Below are 23,464 nucleotides of genomic sequence, written 5' to 3'. Positions count from 1 at the left end.
TAGAGCTTAGAGCATCGATTTTCTTTCGCTTTGCTTTTTTTTTCCCCTGAGTATAGTTGACACACAGTGTTACATTAGTGTCGGGTATACAATTTGGTGATTGGACACGACACGTTATGCCACCTTCGCCACAGGTGTGGCAACTGCCCATCCCATTACAGCACCATTACAGTATCATTGAATGTGCTCTTTATGCTCTCTTGTTCCTGTGACTTACTCATTCCATGACTAGAAAGTTGTATCTCCTTCTCCCCTTCCCCCACTGCACCCATCCCCCAACCCCTTCCCCTCCAGCGACCGTCAGTTTGGTCTTGGATTCCAATTCTACTTTTGGTTTATTCACTTTTTTAGCTTCCATTTATGATTGGAATCATATGATATTTCTACTTTTGGTTTCTACTTTTGGTTTATTCACTTTTTTAGCTTCCATTAATTATTGGAATCATATGGTATTTGTCTTTCTCAGGTTGATTTATTTCACTTAGCATTATACCCTCCAGATCTATCCATGTGGTCATAAATGGTGTGATCTCATCCTTGTTTCTGGCTGAGTAATATTCCATGGTAGATGTAAACCACCTCTTCTTTATCTATTCATCTATCGACGGACACTCAACTTGCTTCCATGCCTTGGCTATTGTAAATAATGCTGCAGTAAACATAGGGGGTGCATATATCTTGTCAAGTTAGGGCTTTCTGTGGCTATATACCCAATAGTGGAATTACTGGATCATAGGGTAGCTCTATTTTTAACTTTTTGAGGAACTTCCATATAGTCTTCCACGTTGGCTGCATCAGTTTGCAACCTCACTGATGGTGCACAAGGGTTCCTTTCTCTCCGCATCTTCACCAACACTTGTCGTTTCTTGAGTTTTTCATTTTAGTCATTCCCACAGGTGTGAGGTGATATCTCATCATGGTTTTGATTTCCATTTCCCTGATGATCGATGATGTCCAGCATCTGTACGTTTTTTTGGAAAAATGCCTACCCAGCTCCTTTGTCCATTTTTTAATCAGATTGTTCATTTTGGGGGGTGGGGATTTTGATTTTTCTCTTTCAGTGTAAGCATCTAGCCATAAACTTTCCTTTATAAATCTCCTGTATATAAACCTTCCACAAATAAATTTAATTTGCCATAATTTTCCCTTAAACATTGTTTTGGCAGCATCACATAAAGGTGACACATTGTGTTTTAATTTTCAATTTGCAATATTTTGTATTTCCCATACTCTGAACAGCCCTGGGCAGCTGGGATAGTCAGGGATTGGGGACCACCTCCACAGAGGAGCACGGTGGGGGCTCTAGGACTCCAAATCCAGTATCCTGGCCGAGACCACACTCAGCCCCAGGCCAATTCCCCAGGAGCTGTTCAAAGGAGAGAGTAAGGGCAGCCCCGGTGGTGCAGCGGTTTGGCGCCGCCTGCAGCCTGGGGTGTGATCCTGGAGACCCGGGATCGGGTCCCACATCGGGGGTCCCCGCGGGGAGCCTGCTTCTCCCTCTGCCTGTGTCTCTGCCTCTCTCTCTGTGTCTCTCATGAATAAATAAATAAAATCTTTAAAAAAAAAAAAACAAAGGAGAGAGTAAGTCAGGGCTCACTAGCCCCCCTGGGTGTCCCAGAATCAGGGCCTCAGCCTTCCTGATGCTCTGGCAGCAGTTGGCACCCAAGGGCCACTTATCCCATGTTCCAAGGCAAGGGGCCTTCACCTCTGTGTTCTGTGCACCCTGGTCCAAGCACACATGACGACAGCCTGGAGGAGCCATCACTGTGCCCTGGGGGCCATGGACCATCATTCATTATCCCCAAGTCTGCACCATTCCTCTCAAGTGGAGTGTATCACAGCTCCTTTCCCACGTTCCCCGTGGTCACTGGGCCAGGACAGTCCTATGTCAGAGCAGAAGCTGCAGAGCAGAGGTTTTGACTCTGTGACTCATGGAGGCCCCCTCCTTCGCACTTAAGGAGTATTGTCACCAGAAGGAATGAAGCAGGGAGCTAGACTAGGACCGAGCCGTGAGGCACCAGGGAGAGCACGGCATCGTCCTGCCCACTGGTCCCCTATTTCTTTCCTTCTGGTCTAGAAGCCAAGTGGGTGTCCGTGTTTCTGAACCAAGGACATGGAAGTTCTGCTTCCCTCTCCCCCCGAGCCAGCTGCGACCCAGGCACAGGCATGAACACCCAACCCCAGGGAGCCTGCTCACCCCAGGCACAGGGGCGTCCCTGCCAGGGGTGCTGATAGCATCCCTGCCAGGCCTATCAGCACGCACACCCCGGGCCCTCCAAGCCCCACACGAGGAGGCCAAGCGTGAGATTGAGACCTGGAACACGCAGGACCCACCGAGACATGTTAGGTGGGCCCCGGGGCAGCTCTAGGACCATGGCAGGCACAGGCTTTGGCTCTGCCTTCACCCTGACCTGTGAAGGAAAGGCTTCCTTCTCCACCGCTGCAGTGCCCTGGCAGGGGCGGTGGCTGGCAGGGCCTTTGTCTCCCCGCACACCAGACCTCTTGAGCAGCATCCCCCCGCAACCCCACCTTCTTGCTGCATCTAGAACAGGCCTCATACTGGCCCCTGTTTTCTCCAAAATGCAGAAATTGCCAGTGGTGTCCTTGTTTTTGTACCGAATTAGCCACACTTAACTCAAGTGCCTGTCTCCTGCCCGCGGCCCGCCTGCCGCCTCCCTGCCTGCCCACGTGCCCCAGCCCACAGCAGGCCTGACTCACTTGCCTGATGCCACTCGAAGTTCACAAGCAGGGAGCTGCCTCTGACCCACCCCTGTGATAACCAGGCTGTGATTCCTGGGAGCCAGACCCAGCGCAGCTCATCTGCTGTGTGACTTGGAGCAATGTGCTTCCAAGCCTTCCCCCTCTGTAAAATAGGGATGGGGGCAAACTAGGCATCTGTACCCCCACCAAGCCCACCTGCCTGGGAGGAGCTAGAGCGCAGGTGAGATCCAGCAGCCAGAGCCCCTCTGTGTCTCCTCCGGGCCGGCCTTGCACTGAGGCCTCTGGCCAGCCCTGTGTGCTGTTCCCAGGGCTCCTGGGGAGGACCATACTCCTGCCCCCTCCCAGAGAGCCCCTAAGGTCACTGGAGGGGGTGGCAGGATGTGGCACAGCACCTGGCACCCATTACAGGCCTGGGTGTCTACGGAATGGTCAAACGGAAGAACCAAACTGTAGGTGCCGGCTGATGGCACTCTGTGTGCTCCAGCTCCGGGGGTGGGCGGCCTCAGTCCTGGGGGTGCTCCTTGGGGAAGGGACCCGAGACAGTGCGTGGCTGTGCAGAGAGCACTGGACTGAGAGTCCAGAGACCCAAGTCTGCGCCCAGCTTGGTGGCCCCCCACCTGCAGCTCTACCTCCTCTGAGCCTCTTCGCTCACTAGTGGACCCCAGAGAGTAACTGCTGGTGAGGATGTTGGAAGCGGGTCAGAGCCAAGGAGGCCGGGCTGGGGCACCATCTCCTTTCCAGCCAGCATGGCAGAGGTGATGATTCAGGTGGACTCTCCTAGAGCCTACATTTTGTTACATTTTAAAAAATCATACACGAGGGGCACCTGGGTGGCTCAGAGGTTGAGCGTCTGCCTCTGGCTCAGGGCGTGATCCCAAGATCAAGTCCCACATCGGGCTCCCTGCATGGAGCCTGCTTCTCCCTCTGCCTGTGTCTCTGCCTCTCTCTCTGTGTCTCTCATGAATAAATAAATAACATCTTGAAAAAAACAAATAAAACTTTTTTAAAAATCATAAAGTATGCCAAATCTCATAGACCAGTATACTTAAAATTCATGCACTTGACTATATATAAGTTAACCTTAATTTAGAAAAAAATAGTTTTTAAATAAAAACACTAATTCAGGAGCACCTGGGTGGCTCAGTCGGCAAAGTGCCTGCCTTCGGCTCAGGTCATCATCCCGGGGTCCTGAGATCGAGTCTTGCATCGGGCTCCCTGCTCAGCGGGGAGTCTCCCTCTGCCCTTTGCCCTACTCCTGCTCTCTCTCTCAAATAAATAAAAAACAGCAACCACAAAAAACCCAAAACACTAATTTAGCTCACTGGACACAACGCCATCACTTCAGAAACCATTCACTGTCTCAGCCCACCTGATGCCCACTCCCCGGGGGTGGCCAGGGTCAGAGAGAGTCAGGGAGGCAGTCCTGGAACCTGGGATCCCAGAGGCTGCAGATGGCAGACAGACACTTCATCCCCCTGCTGGACACCTTTCCCCCTGGGGTGCTGGGGACACACATGGGCTGCCCCGGGAAGGAGGCTGGGCCTCCCGGGAAGAGAAAGGCCCAGTGAGGACACACATGGTGGGCAGGACAGAAGGGAGCTCCCCTTCCCTGCCTTTCACCTCTGGAACCTGTCCTTGAGTTACAGTCCAAAGCCAACACTGTGCCCAGGCAGCCCCCTGACCCCCGGTCCCAGGAGCCAACACTGGAGCCAACCACACTGTGCCCAGGCAGCCCCCCTTCCCTGCCTTTCACCTCTGGAACCTGTCCTTGAGTTACAGTCCAGAGCCAACACTATGCCCAGGCAGCCCTCTGACCCCTGGTCCCAGGAAACCCCCCGGAGCCCCACTGCTGAGAGAGGAGGTGCAGTCATTAGGGTCCTGGGCTCCCCACCTGGACCCTCAGGAACTGATTGACCTTGGGCTGTGATGGCAAACAGGGCAGCAGAGGTTGCCCGCCAAGGCCCTCAGGAGAGGGTGCCTGAGCCTCGAATGTTCCTGATCCCCAGCCCTTCTCTCAGTCAGGAGCAGGCTAGGGGCTTGGAGGCACTGCCAGACCTGGGAGGACAGGCACAGGGGAGACGGAAGGGGCACACTGGGGCAATGCCACAGCCAAAAATGAGGGAAGTTCCCCCAAAGGGTAGAAGAGGCACCGGCCTCCTTGACTGGGCCCACCACAGTCCAGCCTTTGCTCTGTGCATCCCCCCAGCCCATCATTCTGCCTCCTTGGCACCCCCAGCCCAGGGCCCAGCAGCCTTGGGCATCCACCCACCACGGCTTCAGCCTCCTTGCCTATCACCTGTGAGTCTCTGTGCCTGGTCCCCTCCTCCAGGTGATGCTTCAGGAGCTCCCAGCTCAGGGTCCCAAGTGGGCATCCCTGTGCCCACGCTCGACGAGCCCACAGGGGACGTTTGCCAAGATAATAGGCATCACCTGTGTCACCCCGCAGGGTCTGAGGGCACTAGGGAGCCACGGAGGGCTTGAAGCAGGGGAGGGCCAGGTCAGAGCCAATGGACTGGGCAGCTGCTACTCCTGCAAACCCTCTGTCCCACCCCTCCAGCCCCTACCCCCAGTGCAGAGGGCAGGCTGGAGCTCTAGGCTTTGCCCCAGGGTGGGGGGCGCTTGCTATTTCGACAGCCAGTGTCCCATGGACGTCATGACAGGCAGCTCCAGAGCCAGCTGCGGTGCCTGCGCATGGAAGGCCACGGCCAAGGCAGGTTCAGAGCTTCCCATCCAGCACGGCCCCCTGCCACCTGCATCGGGGCCAGCCCAAACCGAGGCAGCAGGCATATGACACCCATTCCTGATCGCAAAGACTAGCCCCCAAAACAAAAAACCACATGGATCCTTGTTTTATTTTCATGACACCTCAAGATGACCAAGTACAGAGCACATTTGGTCACCTAAAATATATTATTGAAACTTATCTCGCCAGTTTCTTTTTATTTTTATTAATGTGTCTACTAGAAAATGTGTAATTGTGTTTACAGCTCGCACACGGGGGTCACGTGGTGCCTTGGCTGCAGGGGACGGAAGGGCAGAGACACAGAGGTACCTCAGGATGCTGATGCGTTCGTGGGGGACCGGGGGGCCGGGAGGGGCACCCGTGGGGTCGCGGTTATGGCAAACGGGGGTGCCCGACCGCGTGGAGCAGCTGCCTGGATCCCCGCTCCGGGCTCTGGCCCTCCTGGCCGCACTGCGCACTGGCTGGCAGGACGGAGGGGCCGGGCCGCCCACTGCTGCTACCAGGCCCGTGCCCACACTGCCCGCCTGAGAAAGAACCAATTAGCACCTCCCTCCCCCGGTCCTGCGACCCCCGCCACCCGCCTTGTCCCTCTGGTTTTCTCCTCTCCCTGACCTCCTCCGCCTGCCCGCCTCCCTTCCTTTCTCCCTCCTCCTCCCCACCCCTGCCCACGTCTCCCGCCAGCCCCCACCAGCCCCCACCGAGCGGGAAACCACAGCCACCGTGCACCGTGCACAGCAACAAATCTTTCACGTTATCCCCCTCCTTTATTTACACCGGGCGCACAGTAGCAATTCAATCTGAAAAAGTGCCGTGTTTTCGGAGGCGTGCAGCCCGAGAAATTGATGTTTGTGTTAATCAATCTTGTAGGAGCCTGCAGGGCTTGGAGAGGTACCACACGGGAGATTTCTTCTATTGATTAATTGGATTCCAAGCAGGGAGGGCTGGGGAGGGAATCAAACACTCCAAGCGCTTGAAACCTTAGGATACGGGCCGGGGGCCTGCCCCCCATCCTAGGATATGGGCCAGGGGCCTGCCTCCCATCCTGCACAGCTCGACCAGAGTTTGGGGGCCCCTGGGTGCTGGGTCCCCATGACTTCCTCCTCGCTCAGCATCCAGCACCAGCTGGGGGTCAGGACCCTGAGCCCCAGGGTCGGCTCTGCCTGACTCTCATGGGACTCCGCGACTGTCCCCTGTCCGGAACATCACTGCTTGTGCGCTTACCCTCCCACCGCCCACCTTCTGGAAGCCCCAAGCCCTCTGTCCTGACGGGAGCCCGTGTGGCCCCATGGCCAGCCCAGATGGGGACTGGGATCTGCACAGCAGTAGCTTGGGCTGCAGAGGAGGACCAGGGCTCTGCACCCCATTGGCAGAAAGTCTGGGTGCTGGTACCCACATATCAGACACAGGAAATCCAGAGGGCATGCCTCCTCCCTTCAAGAATCCGAGGCCCGGGATCCCTGGGTGGCGCAGTGGTTTGGTGCCTGCCTTTGGCCCAGGGCGCGATCCTGGAGACCCGGGATCGAATCCCACGTCGGGCTCCCGGTGCATGGAGCCTGCTTCTCCCTCTGCCTATGTCTCTGCCTCTCTATCTCTCTCTCTCTCTCTCTCTCTCTCTCTCTCTCTCTCTCTCTCTCTCTGACTATCATAAATAAATAAAAATTTAAAAAAAAAAATTAAAAAAAAAAAAAAAGAATTCGAGGCCCAGGCCCTGGAGCTGCTTTCAGGAGCATCAGCTGACCTCTCCCAGGGCCTAGGAGGGCCAGGAAGCGGCAAGAAACAGTGTGGGAAAGGAGCAACAATACTCTGCATCCACATGTAGGGCTGACACAGAGACTGACCCTGCCTGCTGGTTCTCACCCATTTTACAGACATGAACACAGAGGCTCCAGATGGAGAAAGACCAGGCCAGTGCTCTGCTCCAAGTCACCTGGCCCCCGGATGCCAGCCTTGGCCCCCAGGCCAGTGGTGGGGATGCATTGGTGGGTCCACTCCGGGGCATCCCTGGGAGGCCAGCCGTCTGACTGCTTCCTGATCCCCTACACATCTGGGGGGCAGGGGCACCAGCAGGTGCCCATCAAGAGAGCCACTAGACTATTCCTTCCTCTCCAGGCCAACAGCCTCACAGGAATCACCGATGTAAAATGGTCACAGATACCACAAATCTAATCCTCTCTAGTGTGTCAGCATCACTGATTGAGCACCTACTGCATGCCAGCACTGACCCCCACCATCGGATCTGATCCTTGCCATCGTGATCCATTGCTGGAAGCCTCGTCCCCGTCTTGTGGCCACGAGATCCAGGGCAGTGACACTGACGGCACCCGAGCAGCGCACAGGTGTCTCTGTCTTCCCCTCAGTCAGGTGATAGCAGGCGAGACTGGGCAGAAGCAGAAGGTCCCCAGTCCTGCAGACGCCCCCACTCACCTGGCCTCAACTTCCCCATCTGCAAATGGGTTTGAAGAGAGACCTCACCATAGCCCCACCTAGAGCATCGTGCTAGGAAGAGGCAGGCCTCCTCTGAGGCCAATGTGATCTCTAACCAACTGAATGGAATGCCCTGGAAACAGCTGGGTGTGGGGTATGGGGGCATTGGCCCAGACACCCTGAGATCCCATCTCCCTTGCACTGCCCTGAGCCGGAATCTCATGTTTGCTACATCCCATCCACAGGGCTGTACCGTGACACCCAGAGAGCCCAGAGCTCCAGGGCCCCCGCACTGCTCTGGATGGGCCCCCGCACTGCTCTGGATGGGAAAGGAAATGGATTTGTAAGGATAGTCAAGGCTTTTTTTTTTTTTTTTTTTTTTTACTGTTAATTGGGTGAGTCTCGCCCCATTTCCTACATACACTCGCACACACGCACACTCACATACCTCTGATTTCCCAACAAACAAACAAAGCGTCATCTCTGTTACTGCACAGAATGTCCTGTTTAGGTTGACAAGAGCCAAAAGGGATGACCCCAAGCTGTCCCACCATGAAATGCATTTCCAGGAAAAGGTCAATAGCACAAGTGCCTAACATACCCCGTCCTGGAGAGAGCCCCCGGAGGCCACGTGGGCCCCCAGAGCCATCTGCCAGCTCATCAAGGGCTGCCTTCCCCACACCGCTCCCCAGGCTCACCCTAAAGCCACCCACCACCCGCTGAGATCACCCTGACCAGGGAGAGTGACCGGACTGAGTAGAGAAAAAAAACTAATGTTCCGTGAGGAAAACAAATCACAGACAATGCTAAAGGACAAAGAACAAGTTCAGAAAAATATGTACAACATATATGGCTGAGAAAGATTTTATGTTATGCATATTCACAGGCTTCCTTGCAAAATGTTTAACATCACAAAATTGAAAAGTTAAAAGAACACAGATATCTCTTTGCCCGCACCGAATTGGCAGTGATTTCTTTGCCAACACCTAAAATTAATGAGACAGAGGGAAAAGCACTCGGGGTCCCCACCTATTGTCCTGGAAAGAAGGGCGACTTCCACACACACAGCGTTACACACAGCCTGCCTCCTGACCTGTCACTTCATGTCTTGCCTTCTCCATCCAAGATGTGGGCAAGGATGAACAAATGCTGTTGCTGCTGGCTACAGCAAAAATAGTCAAAATGCTTTGGAGTGGCAGGGGATGAGGGTAGGGTAAATAAGTTGCCAAATTTTTACACAATGTCCCACCTCGTGGGCATTTAAAATCATGTGGTAGAAGGACCTCACATTGGGACCTCACAAGAAACGATAAGAGAGGCGGCAGTAAGGCACCATCCTGGTGACACTTAGTGCACATGTGCATGTACATGCACCTGCATACACGCCCATGCATGCACATGCACATGGACCTATATGTGTGTTCACGTGCACACACCACACAGTCATGCACACACTCACATGTGCATGCATGCATGCACGCCTGAACACATGCACATACTCCCATATACATTCCTGTACACACACTTGCACACGCGCACACACCAGCATGCATGCATGCACACACATACACGTGCATGTATGTGTACACACACCTGTGCACATACACCTGCATGCACACATGTACACACACCTACATTCACGCATGCATAACATCATACACATACATGCAAGTGTATACACTTGGATGTGCACATGCACATACTCATGCGCAAGCATGCACACATACATACGCATACACAGGAAATGGTGCAAAAGGTGTGCACCCAAATGCCCACCCAAGTGGTCTCCGGAAGTTGGAACTGATTTCTGCCTGTCACTTCCTTCTCCCGTCTGTTCTGTGATGCTGAGTCTGTTTAGCTCTCTCATGACCACAAAGTACTAGAACTTACTGCTTTTCCAAAGCTCTGCATGGAGCTCAAATGGGGCCCTGCAAAGGCATGGGAGGTGCCCGCCTGGTGTCTCTGAGGGTCACACTGGAGCACCTCGGTTACTGCAGTGGCCTCTGAAGCCTCGTGCTGACCCCTCCCTCCAGGGGAACTGAGACTCCACCTCCAGGACACTTCAGGATCCAGTGCTGGACCTCATCCCTGCCCTGATGTCCAGGAGCATCTGCATGGAGAGGAGCTCACCCCCAGGGCTGCCAGGGCAGGCCCTGTGATTCTCCAGGGACCCCAAAGCAGGAGAGGCCTCACCAGAGAGCCAAGCTCCCTGCCTGTGGGGAGCCTGCCACTCTCACTTACGTGGCCCACCTGACCCCCTCAACCCTGTTTCTCACGTCAGTCTGAGGCGGGTTAGTGCAGAGCGCGGCTGGCACTGCACAGGCAGCAATGTGGGGCTGTCAGCCCATAGAAGGAGCTAGAAGCCAGGCCTGGAAGGACAGCTGGAGAAGAGACTGGGGTCTGCTAGCACTCACAGCCCATGGGGGCTGAGAAGGGGCAGGGGTCCTGATGGGGAGGGGTCCTGGAGGCCACGGGGAGGGGGGAGGGGGAAGGAGGACCAGGGCTGTTGGTGTGTGATGTAGTCATGGTCCAGTCAGAGGACTGGGGCCTGTATCTCGGGCTGTGGCCGCATGGAGGTCACAAGTGACCTTAGGAGGGGGAGCCCAGCTCAAGGGGAGGGATTGTGGGTGAATGGGTGGGGCCTGGTCCCCTCTGTAGCTCTGGCCTTGCTGGGCGCACACCTACAGCCTGATGCATCCGCACAGGGCAGCGTGGACAGGTCTCTCGGGCCCACCCTGGATGCGGGCCTGGAAGGGAGGAGTCACTGGCAGACCAGAATCCCAAGGTCGCAGGGTCAAGTGTGGAGGATGCTGGTGCCCCGCTGAGCAGAGGCAATGGTGGGGGTTACTCCAGGCTAAATAAATAAGAAAAGCAAGTGAAAAGAGAAGGGAAGACACAACACATCCCTTAGCTGCTCTGCAGGCCAGCTCTGCAGGGAGCCTGGGGCGGCAGCAGGGTGGGCTGCCGGGGGAGGGGGATAAAGCAGAGGGTCCAGGCGCCCTGGGGGGGCTGCAGCCTGGCCCACAGCCCCTCCTTTCCTGTCCTTAGACTCGCAGATTAGGGCCTGAGGTGCCTCGGCTCAGGAAGGATGCCCGTCCTGCTTGTGCAACGTCGGAGCTGCCTCTGCCCTCTCAGCCCTGATGCAGGTGGCCACAGAGCCTGCCGGCCCACCCAGGCAAAACCAGGCCCTCGGTGCCCCACAGCTGCCAATCAGGCCTCCCTTGTCTCGACTCTGCCCTTGCCACCTGGACCCCCTCTCCTGCTCCCTGCCTGCCGCCCCCATCATTTCCTTGTGAACCTGACACAAGCCCCTGGTTGTGACCCCTGGGCCACGAATGCAGCAGACAGAGAGACCATGAAGCCCACCAGCCCCAGGCCGAGGCAACGCCCAGTGGGGGACCCTGCAAGGGAACGGAGAGGGCTGAGGGCGTCCTGGAAGAAGAAAAGGCACTGGCAGGGGTGGGGGGGCGCATGCGGGCATGGGAAGCAGCATGGGGGGGAAGTGGGGGGGTGCAGGATGCCGGGGGGGCCTCTGCATCTCCTTCTGGGCCTGCTGGAAAGGTTGATTGTGAACCCAAATCCCTGGGCCCTGAGCCCCTGGAATCGGTGTACCCACATAGTTGCATTTTTCCAGAGAGGAAACAGGCTTCAATCAGAGCCTGAAAGGCCCATGACCCCCTCCCCAGGAAGAACCTTCCCATTTCACAGATGCAGGGGCAACATCTCCAGGGTCGAAAAGGGGTTGGTGACAGAGCTGGAGCCAAGACCCAGTCGTGACCCCTGGGAAGGGGCTGCTTCACCTGGGAAGGGCAGGCACCCCCCCCCCCCCCGCTCCCACCCCACCACAGGAAAAGGAGGAGGAGAGCCGGGTCGCCTGGGAAAGACAGCAGTGCTCATCCCGCCCCACCCCATCCAGCCTTCATGATAGCCCATTTTACAGATGTAGGAGCTGAGGCCTGGACAGTGTGGGGGGTGAATGGTGGCCCTCCAAAACTGCATCTCCTGGGGCCAGTGAATGGGACCCTATCAGGAATAGATCTTTGCAGATGTAATTATGTTGGGGTCTCGAGATGAGGTCATCCTGGACTCAGGTGGATCTTAAGCCCAACAACAAGTGTCCTGACAAGAGACAGAAAAGGGAGGCCGGGGCAGCCCAGGTGGCTCAGCGGTTTAGCACGGCCTTCAGCCCAGGACGGGATCCTGGAGACCCAGGATTGAGTCCCACATCGGGCTTCCCTGCATGGAGACTGCTTCTCCCTTTGCCTGTGTCTGTGCCTCTATCTCTCTCTGTGTGTCTCATGAATAAATAATAAATAAATAAAATCTTAAAAAAAGAAAAAGAAAAGGGGAGGCCGAGTGGCTGGAGCAGTGCAGAGGAAGCGCTGGGGCCACTGGGCTGGGAGATGCACACTTGGCCAGAGCCTCCAGGGAATCGTGGCCCTGTGACACCTGCTTTGGGACTTGAGGCCATCAGGACCAGGAAGGAAAACCCTCCTGCTGTTTTTGGGCTCCCAGCCTGTGGTCCTCGGTTACCTGCAGGGACCAAGCAGGGGTTCACCACGTGGGAGGGCCCCCAGAGTCCCAGTAGCACACAGCACTGAGCTGCCCTGGACTGAGAGCCCCCGAAGAGCAGAAGCAGGCTCCTTGCTGCCTAGGCCTCAGGGTCCCGCTGCACCCCAGCCCAGCCCCAGCCCCAGCCCACACCTGGCTATCGTGAGGTCCCAGGACTACAGCCCCCCACCCCTGCACACACACACCCCCCCCCGGCATCCAGTGTGGTTCTTCCCCCTCATGCAGACAGCCGGCCAAGCATGGAGCCTGCAGGGAGCTGGGGACGTGATCGGGCCCAGGCTCCACGGAACAGGAATAGCAGAGGCTGCAGAGGCCATGGGCAACTCTGGGGCAGGGTGTCGGGACAGGGTCAGGGACAGGCCGCTCCAGGAGCCAAGAATGGGCCGGGCCGGGCCAGGCCAGGCCAGCAGCATCCAGGCCTCCTACGGGGCCCACTCCTCTGCCCTCCATGGGACCTTCCTAGTCAGGCCCACCGCTGGGGCTGTGCCCTCCATTGTCCACAAAAGGTCCAGAATGGGACCCGAAAGATGCCCCCTCACCCCAGCTCTGCTGTCATCCCACCCTGCGCTTGCTTCCTCACCTGCAAGCTCGGGTGTAGCAGCCAGGGGCCCCAGGCAAGATGGGCAGGTGGGGCAGGGGCCGCCGGGTGCCTGCAGGGGATCAGGGTGGCCAGGCAGCCAGCCCCACATCCTCCCTGACAACAGCAGTGACTCACGGGGCTGCCTCCTCTACGCTGCCCACCTTTGCCCTGTGGCATCTGACTCTATCACCTGTCCTACTCGGCTTGCTGCTACAGCCTCCCCAAGCCCTGTCAGACTCCCGGCCTGGGCCTTCGTGCTTCTCTCCTTCTTCCTGTCTGGAGGCCGGTGCGGCTTTTCCCCACCCCAGGGCCTTTGTACAGGCTGGGTCTTCTTCCCAGAGCCCTGCCCGCCTTCCCCGGACAACAGCCCGTCCTTTCTGGCCCTCTCCTAGATCCTTTGGCCCCTGGAACTCAAAACCCAAGCCAGGAAACATTTGCTCACTGCCCGCTTCCCTCCAAGAGGGTGGGCCATGAATATTGGGGGCATGGTCTTCCTGCCTTGGCAAGTGCCGGGCAACATGCACAGTGGGTCTTCAACAAGCAAGCGCAGGTCCCCCAGAAGAAGAGCGTCAGTGACCAGCGTTCGGCAAGGTTTCCCCTGTGCCCCCAATGGCCTTGCGGGGCGGGCCTCGTTTCTCCCCTCCTGTCACGTTGAGAAGAAGACGGTGCAGAGAGCATGGGATGTGCCCAGAGCCCTGCGGCTCATTCACAGCGGGACATTTTGGACACGGCTGCTCGGCCTGTCCCTACCCTGCCCCGTCACCGGGGGATGAGCCATACTGCAGTTTGGAAAGCACTGGGTGAGCAGAGGGGAGCAGGCTTCTTCCATGCGGGACTTCTCAGGACCTTAGCTGCCCTGCACGCTGGGCCTCGGGGAGAACTGTGAGCAGTTTCCCAAACATGTTGGCCCTGGAGGCATCGAGGCAGGCCAGGGACTGTGGCTTCTGATGGAAGTCTCTGTCCCTGTGAGAGGACAGGCCCGGCCCGAGCTTTGCAGTTACCCCCCAAGCTGCCTTCAAGTCCCACTCTGTCCTCTTCTGGCTGGGGGTCTTCTCTGAACCTCAGCCTTCTCCTCTGTCACAGGCAGGAAGGCAGGCCCAGGTGGCCGTGGCACGTGTACTCTCACAAGCACCTGGCCCCCACAGGCCCCGGGGGGTTGAGGCAGGTTTGATAGGCCAGACTGGGGGTGGGGAAGGCGCAGCTGGCTCCCTCTTCCTCTTGGGGCCACCATGCCCTGACCGGCAGCGTTTTTTACTCTAAATCCTTTTCCTCAGCGTTTTGTGGGGTATTTTGTATATTTTTTTATTGGAGTTCGATTTGCCAACATATAGTATAACACTCCGTGCTCATCCCATCAAGTGCCCCCCTCAGTGCCCGTCACCCAGTCACCCCATCCTCCACCCACCTCCCCTTCCATTACCCCTTGTTCCTCGGGCGTTTTTAAGGACGACTTCTGCTGCTCCCAGTGGAGGATCTGTCGATGCTTCCTCATGAGTCCACCACCCCTGCCCAGCTGAGCCCACCAGGCCCAGGAACTCGGAGGGACTGTGTCTGAGCCTCCCCCTCCCCAGGCCTGCCCCATTCGGCCACCCCCTGACCCCCAGCCCCAGGTCCCCGGCCCTGCAGTGCTGGGAACACTTGCTTGGTCCCCCCTCCTGCACGAGTTTCTCCAGATTCCAACTCGAGGCATCAGAGCCCGGAGCCTCCCGGGAACACCGTGGTGGGACTTACCCACCGTGGGGCGGTGGTGGTAAGGTGGTCCCCAGGCCCCCTGTGCCTCACCTGTGTGACACAGGCACCCGGGCTGGTTGAGGACAGGTGAGGGACCAGAGGCAGAGCACCCAGCACCCAGCACCCAGCACCGTGCCGGCCATGCTGGCCCTGTCGGGGTCATGTGTCTCCAGCTCCTGGAACCCCAGGGCCCCAGGCCCCAGAGGGACACACACAGGCGTAGATCAGACCGCTTTATTACACTCCTCATGTTCTTCTCTGCAGCCTGCTGCCACAGCCAGCACCCACCACCAACCCAACCAGCAGGGAAGCAAACCAGGGCGCCACCTCCAGGCAGCCCCGGGGCCTGCACACACATCTGGGCAGCGGGGCAGCCCTGAGCCAGCTCCTGGAGGGCCATGACCTGGGTCTCAGGCCCACAGGGTCACAGACCTGAGGCTCCTCCTTCCCTCCCCGGCCTGGTCCTGGGATATTTATATCCCAGAGGAAGGGCAGCCCCCGCACTTGGGCCACGCAGAGCTTCCGGTCCATGGGGCCACGGGGGTCCAGGGGAGGACCAGAGGGCTCTGGAGGCTTCCCAGTCACGCAAGGAAGGCCTCCGGCCAAACACCAGCCCTGGGAACACTCTGTCCCCTCTTCCCTCCCCACGTCCGGGGGTCAGCGGTCACTTTATTAATAGCAGCCCCTGAGGGGAGGCCTCACCCCGGACGGTCACCGCTCTCCCTGCAGCCACGGCGGGTGACCGGGGGCACCCCTGGGAGGGAGCCAGGGAGCCCCTGGGAGTGCCGGCCGGGGGACAGCACCACCCTGCCTGGAGCCTCCACATACATGCAGAGAAAGAAAAGAAAAGCAGGTTTCAAAGATCGCGTGTCCTCCGTGCCCCCAACTGCAGACACTCCACGGCAGCTCTTGGGGGCACAGAGACAGTGCGCTCATTGCATAAGGTGACAGCAGCACGCCCTGACCTCCGGGCGAGAGGGGAACCGAGGCTGCTCCACAGGGAATATCCTATTTTAAAACCGTCAGGGGCCATTACTACCCAGAGAAAAATCTGGAAAGGTGTTCACTAAAAAGGCCTGATCCGGGCCCTCCCTCCCTGCCTCCCTCCCCTGCACCCAGAGCTCTGGACAGGTGGCCTGCCTGGGACGACGCCACTGCACACCGCGCACTGACAGCAGCTCCCACTATCACAACTCTGCCATTTACAGGAAATAGGAAACTGATAATAATGCAAATCATTCTCCTCTGCAGAAATGCAAAAAAGCCTGTGCCCACGAATCGGTCGTGTGGTACGGTCGGGGCTGTTTTGCCTGGTGTGGTTGTAAATGCACACGCAGCAAGTGGGTGTTCGAGTATAACAGAGGGAAACAGACTCCTGAAAGGACGAACGACCGAGAAGTGTCCAGGCTGCACCTGACAGAGCTTTTGCAGGCCAGGCCCGTTCCAGGAGCCCCTCAAACCCAGCAGCCCTGGCACCTGCCAGCATCTCCAGGGCTTCTGGGGGCTCGAGAGCCTGGACTGCTGACCCCACCGCCTGACCCCCGCCGCCGGGTACCACCTTCAGACATCCTATAAACACCCAGAGCCTCAGTTTCTCTCTCTGGAAAACGAGACGAGAATAGCCAGCCCTCCTGAGCCTTCCCTGGAGCCAAGCCCCGAGCTCAGGTCCCGTCGGGGAAGGAAACTCAGGCACCGAGCGGGTTAGGCGACTTTCCTGAGGCCACAGAGAGCCGGACTGTGTGCTAAGGAAGTCGGCTGTGCTCCAGGGACTGAGGCTAGCCCAGGGCTCGGTGCCCAGGCTGGTTCGTCCACACCCGCAGCCTGGATGCTGGGAGGTGCAGCCCCGCCCCCTGGTGGGCGCTCCTGGAAATGCCCAGCGAGTTGACCCTCCCCAGACCAGACCACAAAGTGCAGGGGGCGGGCAGGACCTCACCGCCCTGGGGCACCCCCCCACCCCACCCTCACACCCCTACCCCACCCCCCACCCCCCACCCCCGCCGCCTCGCTACTCCTAGGCCAGCAGGACGGGAGCCAGAGGCCCGGGCATCCACAGGCCACCGCCTGCCCTGTTCCAAAGGCCCCTGGTCTGTCTGGTGGCCGTGGGCAGTGGCCTTGAAGCTGATGCCCTGGGCCCCAGCAGTCATGCCAGAGGCTCATGACGGCCCCAGCTAGGTCCTAGGTCACCTTCCGTTCCAAAAGGCAATGAGCCCACAGGGCCTGTGCTCTTCCTGGGAACATCCCTGCTCTCACCTCCCAGCTGACAACCTCCCAGGAACCCAGAAAGGCCTTTGGGGCAGGTAGGCGGGGCCGGGGGCAGAGGAGGTGAGTGGGGGCGGGGGTTGGGGGCCCAGCTTGCCCAGCGCCACCCCCACCCCACCCCATGCAGCTCACAGGCGCTGGCAGCAAGACGCAACTTCAAGAGGAATTCCCTGAATCAAGATGCAGCCCTAACCCCACCACCAAACCCGTTCCCGCAGGACTGTGCTAGGGTGGCAGGTGCATCCACTGGGCTGCCCTTCCTGGACACTGCCCTTCCTCGGGTGGCCGGGACCTCCAAGCCGTGAGAGCCAGCAGGCCTGGGCCATCCACCCGACTGGGGTTCTGGGGAGGGAAAAACCCATGTGGGGAGACCCCAAAGGCCACACACTTCCCTCCCGAGGCCAGGCTTCTCCAGACCTGGCACAGAGACCTGGTGGAGGTCAGAAAATTCAAGCTTTCCAAAGCCTCAGGGGCCTGGGGTATAATAGACAAGGACAAGGCATGGTTCCTGCTCTGAATAACGGGGAGCACCATCCGGTCCAGGCAGCACCATGTTGAGTGCCTCCTGGGCCAGCCCCCAGCCTGCACCCCCGGCCTGGATGCTCAGCCTGTGCCCCCCGCGTGTACCCCCAGCCTGGACCTTTGACCTTCACCTCCAGCCTGCACCCCCAACCTGGCCTTGGCCTGCACCTCGGCCTGCACCCCTGACCTGTGCCCCTAGCCTAGACCCCCGGCCTGCACCACCAGCCTGCGCCCCCAACCTATACCCTCAGCCTGCGCCCCCGGCTTGGACCTTCGGCCTGCACTCCCGGCCTGCACCCCCAGCCTAGACCCTCAGCCTGCGCCGCCGGCCTGTGCCCTGGCCTGGACCCTCTACCTGTGCCTCTGGCCTGCACCCCCAGCCTGCACCCCTAGCCGGTGCCCCCAGCCTGGACCCTTGGCCTACACCCCTGGCCTGCGCCCTCAGCCTGGACCCTCGGCCCGCACCCCTGGCCTGCGCCCTCAGCCGGGACCCTCGGCCTGCACCCCTGGCCTGTGCCCTCAGCCAGGACCCTCGGCCTGCACCCCTGGCCTGCGCCCTCAGCCGGGACCCTCGGCCTGCACCCCTGGCCTGCGCCCTCAGCCAGGACCCTCGGCCTGCACCCCTGGCCTGCGCCCTCAGCCGGGACCCTCGGCCTGCACCCCTGGCCTGCGCCCTCAGCCTGTACCCACGGCCTGTACCCCTGGCCTGCGCCCCTAGCCTGCACCCCTGGCTTGCACCCGCACTGCTACAGCAGAGCCCAGGTCTCCCCAACACAGAGCCTGCAAACCCGGCGGGCAGTGTAGCTGGTCCGGATCAGCCACAGCCGGGACCATTCCTCCTTGCCCCCTCTTGCTGTCTCCCCACTCCCCTGCACTCGCTCCTCTCCCTCCTGCACAGACTCCATCCCACAGCCAAGACGCAGGGCCCCAGGTCTCATTCTCCCATCCTCAAGAGTCCACAGCCCACGCACGGGCTCTTCCCTTAAGGGTGGGGGTGGGGGGGGGGGTCGTGTTTCACACAGAATTTCCCAAACAAGAGACAGCCAGTGTGATCACGTGGTGCGCACTGCTGGAAATGCTGCCTCCTGGGCAAATGACAAAAGTCTCCTCCCCTGTTGCCAAGGTTGCGGGACCTAGCAAATAAAGCTTTGGGACCCCCAGCTGAGTCTGAATTTCAGGTGAACAATGGATAACTTTTAGTATAAGTATATCCCATAAAATATTCGGGACATACCTACGCGGAAACATTGCCATCTAATAAGATCCTGTATTTTATCCAGCAACTGCACAGGACGCTCAGAGGAGGGCCCACAAGGACCGAGGGCTTCACTGGGGCTGGAAGGGAACTGCTACCGCCACCCACTTCCTCCCACCTGGGGATGGGGGGCTAGGTCCTCACCCCAAACACCAGCAACAACCGGCTGGGAGCTCTCGGGTAAGCGCCTGCCATCCCTCCGTTTCGGTGTGTGCAAAACGGACAGGTCAGCGAGGTGAGCGCAACGTCTCTTCTGGAACTTTATCTAGGTGTAGCCTGATTTCACGGGGGGCTGTCAGGGAAGGCCACTGGGGAGGGTCCAGTGGGTTCTGTTTCCGGTGAACTCAGGGCGAGTGCACAGTGAATTGGCCCTCCCCCATAAGGGATGGCTCCGCTTGCCCATCCAGCCCCCTGCCCAGGACAGGAGGTACCTGGCCAACCCTTCCGTGGCCCAGAGAGATCGGGAGGCCTTCCCAGCCAGCGTCTGGCTGTGTGGGGCGGGGCTGAGAACATGCCAGGGCCAGGGCTGAAGGCGGGGGGGTCTCCAGCAGTCACACGGAGACTGACCGACCACGCATTTATTCAACCTACACAATGGGATGCCCTACGGCCTTGAGTCCTGGAGACCCCGCAGCAGACACCCAGAGAAGCAGCCTCAGGAAATGCAGCCAACAAAGCCAGGTCTGCTCCTGGGTTCCTCCCACCTGGGCCCCCCAGCCCCACGAAGCCCTGGTTCTACAAGCCCTTCCTACACCTGTCACTCTCGCTGGGCCCCCTGGAAGATGTGGAGTCTCCCACCGTCTACCCAGAGCAGACAGGCTGCTTAGATGGGGGAGCTGATGTGCCTTGTGAATGCAGATCCCTGGGCCTGCCCCGCCCTCTGACTCAGACTCTGGGAGGTGGTCCCAGGAGACTGCACTTTGACCCCAGGTGGTTCGGGTTCACCCTAAAGCTTGCGAGGCCCGGCCTGGGGTTCCTGAGAAGCCCACGTGGACCAGGAGCTTGAGAAGCCAAGGGGAGGCGGCCCCACATGGCCTGGAGATGGGCAGGAGGCATCACTGGGACCCAGCTGCCTCCGACGGAGTCTCCGTGTGCCCAGACCTGAGGGGCCCCGCGGGCCGAGGCAGAGCCGGCGGTGGAGCACGCCAGTCGGGCACAAGCGGCCGGGGCGCAACACAGACTCCCTATTCCGCTAGTGCCCAGTGTGGCCTGGCCCAAGCTGCCCAACCCCTTGGGCCTCTGCATCTTCAGCTACAAAATGGGGGTGCTGACGGCCTCTTCCCCGTGGGGGTGGGGGAGCTGGGGGAGCTGGAGAGGGTGCTGTGCCAGGTCGCGGGCGCAGCGGGTGGCCTGACGGAGCCCTGGGCACGCCCCGCTCTTCTCCCCCTGCAAGGTGGCACAGTCCTCCCCCACCCTCGCTGGCTCCCCACCTGTAACTAAAGGGCCCCCCCCAACTCCTCATCAGCGAGCAGGTGCCGCCGCGCCTCAGCGGCTGGACCCACCGCCACCCCTTGGAGGCCCCGGCTCCTCCGGCCCCTGGGCTCGGGGGTGAGGGCGGGGGAGAAACTGACGAACTGCTTTAACCAACAAACTCTTGTTTCAGTGCAGCTTGGGAAGCAGACATCCAAATAAGCACAGAGAAACGCCCCCCGGCCGCTCACAGCCCGCAGCCACCCAGAGCCGGCCCCTGCAGGTCGGCGTGTGGATGCGGGCGTGCAGGAGCACATGCGTGCATAGGGGCACGCACACCTGCACACAGCCCTGCGCGCGAGCTCAGTCCCCGTGCTTACAGGGACAACGAGCACACGCGTCCTTGCACCGCACGCACGTGCACACGGGCGCACACGGCGCACACGGCGCACACACGCTCTCCCAGGGCCACGGCTTCGGGGACAGGCAGGCGGGAAGCGTCAGGCTTCAATCAAGCCCCGAGGAAAGCGCAGACAGAAGACGTGGAGGCGGGCGTGCGCCAACACGCCGGCTCTGGGGCTCGAACCCGCGGCTCCAGGACTGGGCGCAGCGCTCATGAAGCATGCGCAAGGCGCGCAGCGAGGCCTCGGAGCATGCGCCCGCCGCGTCCCGCGCCTCCCGCGCCTCCAGCACCCACAGTTCCTAGCGCAGAGCAGCGTCCGGAAATCCGTAGAGGGCATCTCCGTTCCTCGCCCCCTGATTCGCTCGCACTCACGGCCATTTCCGCAGGAAGTTCCGAGCCTCGGCCCGGCCCGTCCGCGAGGCGTGTTCCTGTAGGTCGTGCGCGCGGGCCCTGTTTTGTTTCCGGGGGAAATCTCGTTTTCTTGAAGGAAGTTCGGGACTTCCGCCTGTCCCCCTCCGGCGTCTGATTGGCTGGTTTTATGAATATATTAGCGCAGGGAAAGGCGAGTTTTCCCACCGGCGGCAGCGACGGCGGGGATCTGGGGGATTCCGCGCGAGGGGCGGCGGCTCCGCGCTGCGGGCAGACGTGTGCTGCGGCGCGTGGGCGCGGGGGCGGGCCCCCCCCGCCTCCGCTAGTCGCCGTAAGTCAAAGGCGGCGCGCGGGAGGGCCCTTAAATAGCGCGCGGCCGGAGCGGCGGGTGTGTTGTATGAAAGGAGAGAAGGTTAGCACTCCCCTTGACAAGGATGGAAGAGGCCCTCGGGCCTGACAACACGCATACGGTTAAGGCATTGCCACCTACTTCGTGGCATCTAACCAACGTTTTTTGGGGGGCTGGGGGGCGAGGGGGCGGGGCTTGCCTCCCGGCTGCCGTGCGCTGCGGCCTGCCCCCGGGTGCCGCCTGCCGTGTCCGCCGGCCGGTCCTGCCCCGGCCCCTGTGCCCCCCTGGGACTCCTCCTGGCCGCTGACGGCCCGTGTCCCCCCCCCCCCCCGCGGCCTGTGCGGTGCTGCTCGGCGGGACGCGCCAGCGACGTGCACGCGCTCCGCGGACGCCTCTGCCCCCAGGCCGAGCCCGGGCCGAGCCCAGGCCGAGCCCAGGCCGAGCCCAGGCCGCCGCGGGCTCCACGGCGCGCGCCTCCCGTCAGGGCCCCGCCGTCGGGTCAAGGAAACCCAGCCTGACCCGGAGCGGCCCTGCTGATGCGAGCGGCGCCATCCACCTCGGGGCGCCTGGTCCTCAGGCCCGGCTTGCGGGGGCCGGAGCCGGAAGTTGGCCCGCAGCCCCCCAGGCAACCTGCAGACCCAGGCCTGGGGGCCGGTGGGACGAGCCGGGCTTCCAGACTCGCGGTGGACCGAGCCAGGGGACCTGGCGACCATGGGGCTCGACCCAGCTGCGCAGGCAGGGCCCCTGCGGGCCGGGCTCAGGGCGCCCCGCCTGGGGCACATGCATGGTGCGCGAGCCTGCACGCGTATACGCGAACCTGTGCGTGTGCGCACATGCAGGGTCGACACCTGGGATTTGACTAAAGAATATTCGGGGCGGGGGGGGGGGGTGAGCGGCCCGGGGGGCGCAGCGGCTCAGCACCACCCTCGGCCCAGCGCCTGGCCTGGAGACCCGGGATCGAGTCCCACGTCGGGCTCCCTGCCTGGAGCCTGCTTCTCCCTCTGCCTGTGTCTGCCTCTCTCATGAATAAATAAGATCTTTAAAAAAAAGAGTATTTGGGGGGATGCCCTGGGTGGCTCAGCAGTTAAGTGTCTGCCTTCAGCTCCAGGCATGATCCTGGAGTCCCAGAATCAAGTCCCACATCGGGCTTCCCGCATGGAGCCTGTTTCTCCCTCTGTGTCCTTCACAAATAGATAAAATCTTAAAAAAAAAAAAAAATGTATCTGAGGTGTGGGACGCGTGGGACACCTGGGTGGCGAAGCAGTTGAGCACCCAGCTCTTGGTTTCGGCTCAGGTCATGATCCCAGGGTTCTGGGCTGAAGCCCTGCATATCGGGCTGTGCGCTCAGCGGCAAGTCGGCTTGGGATTCTCTCTCCTGCCTGTGTCTGGAACAAGTCTGCTTGTTCTTTCTCTAAAATAAAAAAATCTTTTAAAAAATATCTTTTAAAAAAGCGGACAAACCTAACAAGGTTTTCTCTATGTTTATATATGCTTAAGTGGTCCACAACAGTTTTCATTTTTAATGAATATACTAGAAGATAATCCCCCAAAATGTTACTGGCAGCAGGAATCCAGGTGGTTTATAATCCTTGCCTGTTTTACATTGTCAATAATTAACACAGATAACTTTCATAGAAAAGGTATTTTTTAATAACTGTGAGCTTTCTGCCAGAACATGCCCACCCAAGCAGCAAAAAGGGCCAGTGGGCTGCCAGCCCCCACCCAAAAAGCTGCACATTAAGAAAGGGGAGTCTCGGGGGACAAAATTACAAGACATGAAAATCTTTATTTTTAAAAGAGAGAATGTATTTTTACACAAATCTACAACAGAGAATTCAAACGTAGAAAAAATAAACTATATCCAAGGGCACAGCGCCCCGCGTCCACGGCCATCTGCGCCCAGGGGAGGCCTGTTAACACCTTCGCGCTTCCTACCAAAATACGCGGCAAAGTGGGCTCCCCAACCCCAAGCCCCTGAGCGCAGACAGCCTGTCACCACCGGGATTCCTCATGGCACAGACAGCCTCCCTGCTGGCCACCTCCAGAGGGCGGGCCGGGGAAACAGAAGCTGGTTTCCAGATGCCCACTGGAGGGGCCCAGAAGCCTGCTGAAGGCAGCCCCCCCAC

General features: G+C 59.5%; 1 non-coding gene across 1 annotated transcript; it reads left to right on the top strand.

The window, feature by feature from the left end:
• The first annotated feature begins 21,379 nt into the window (after positions 1-21,379).
• On the top strand, positions 21,380-21,505 carry LOC129518419 (U6atac minor spliceosomal RNA). The gene has a single exon (XR_008666191.1). It is a non-coding gene; the product is annotated as a U6atac minor spliceosomal RNA (small nuclear RNA).
• Positions 21,506-23,464: the final 1,959 nt, after the last annotated feature.

The sequence above is a fragment of the Nyctereutes procyonoides genome, unplaced genomic scaffold, assembly GCF_905146905.1.
Source record: "Nyctereutes procyonoides isolate TBG_1078 unplaced genomic scaffold, NYPRO_anot_genome, whole genome shotgun sequence".
In the NCBI taxonomy this organism is placed as follows: domain Eukaryota; kingdom Metazoa; phylum Chordata; class Mammalia; order Carnivora; family Canidae; genus Nyctereutes; species Nyctereutes procyonoides.
The sequence above is the reverse complement of the archived record's forward strand: the minus strand, read 5'-3'. Positions and strand labels throughout refer to the sequence as shown.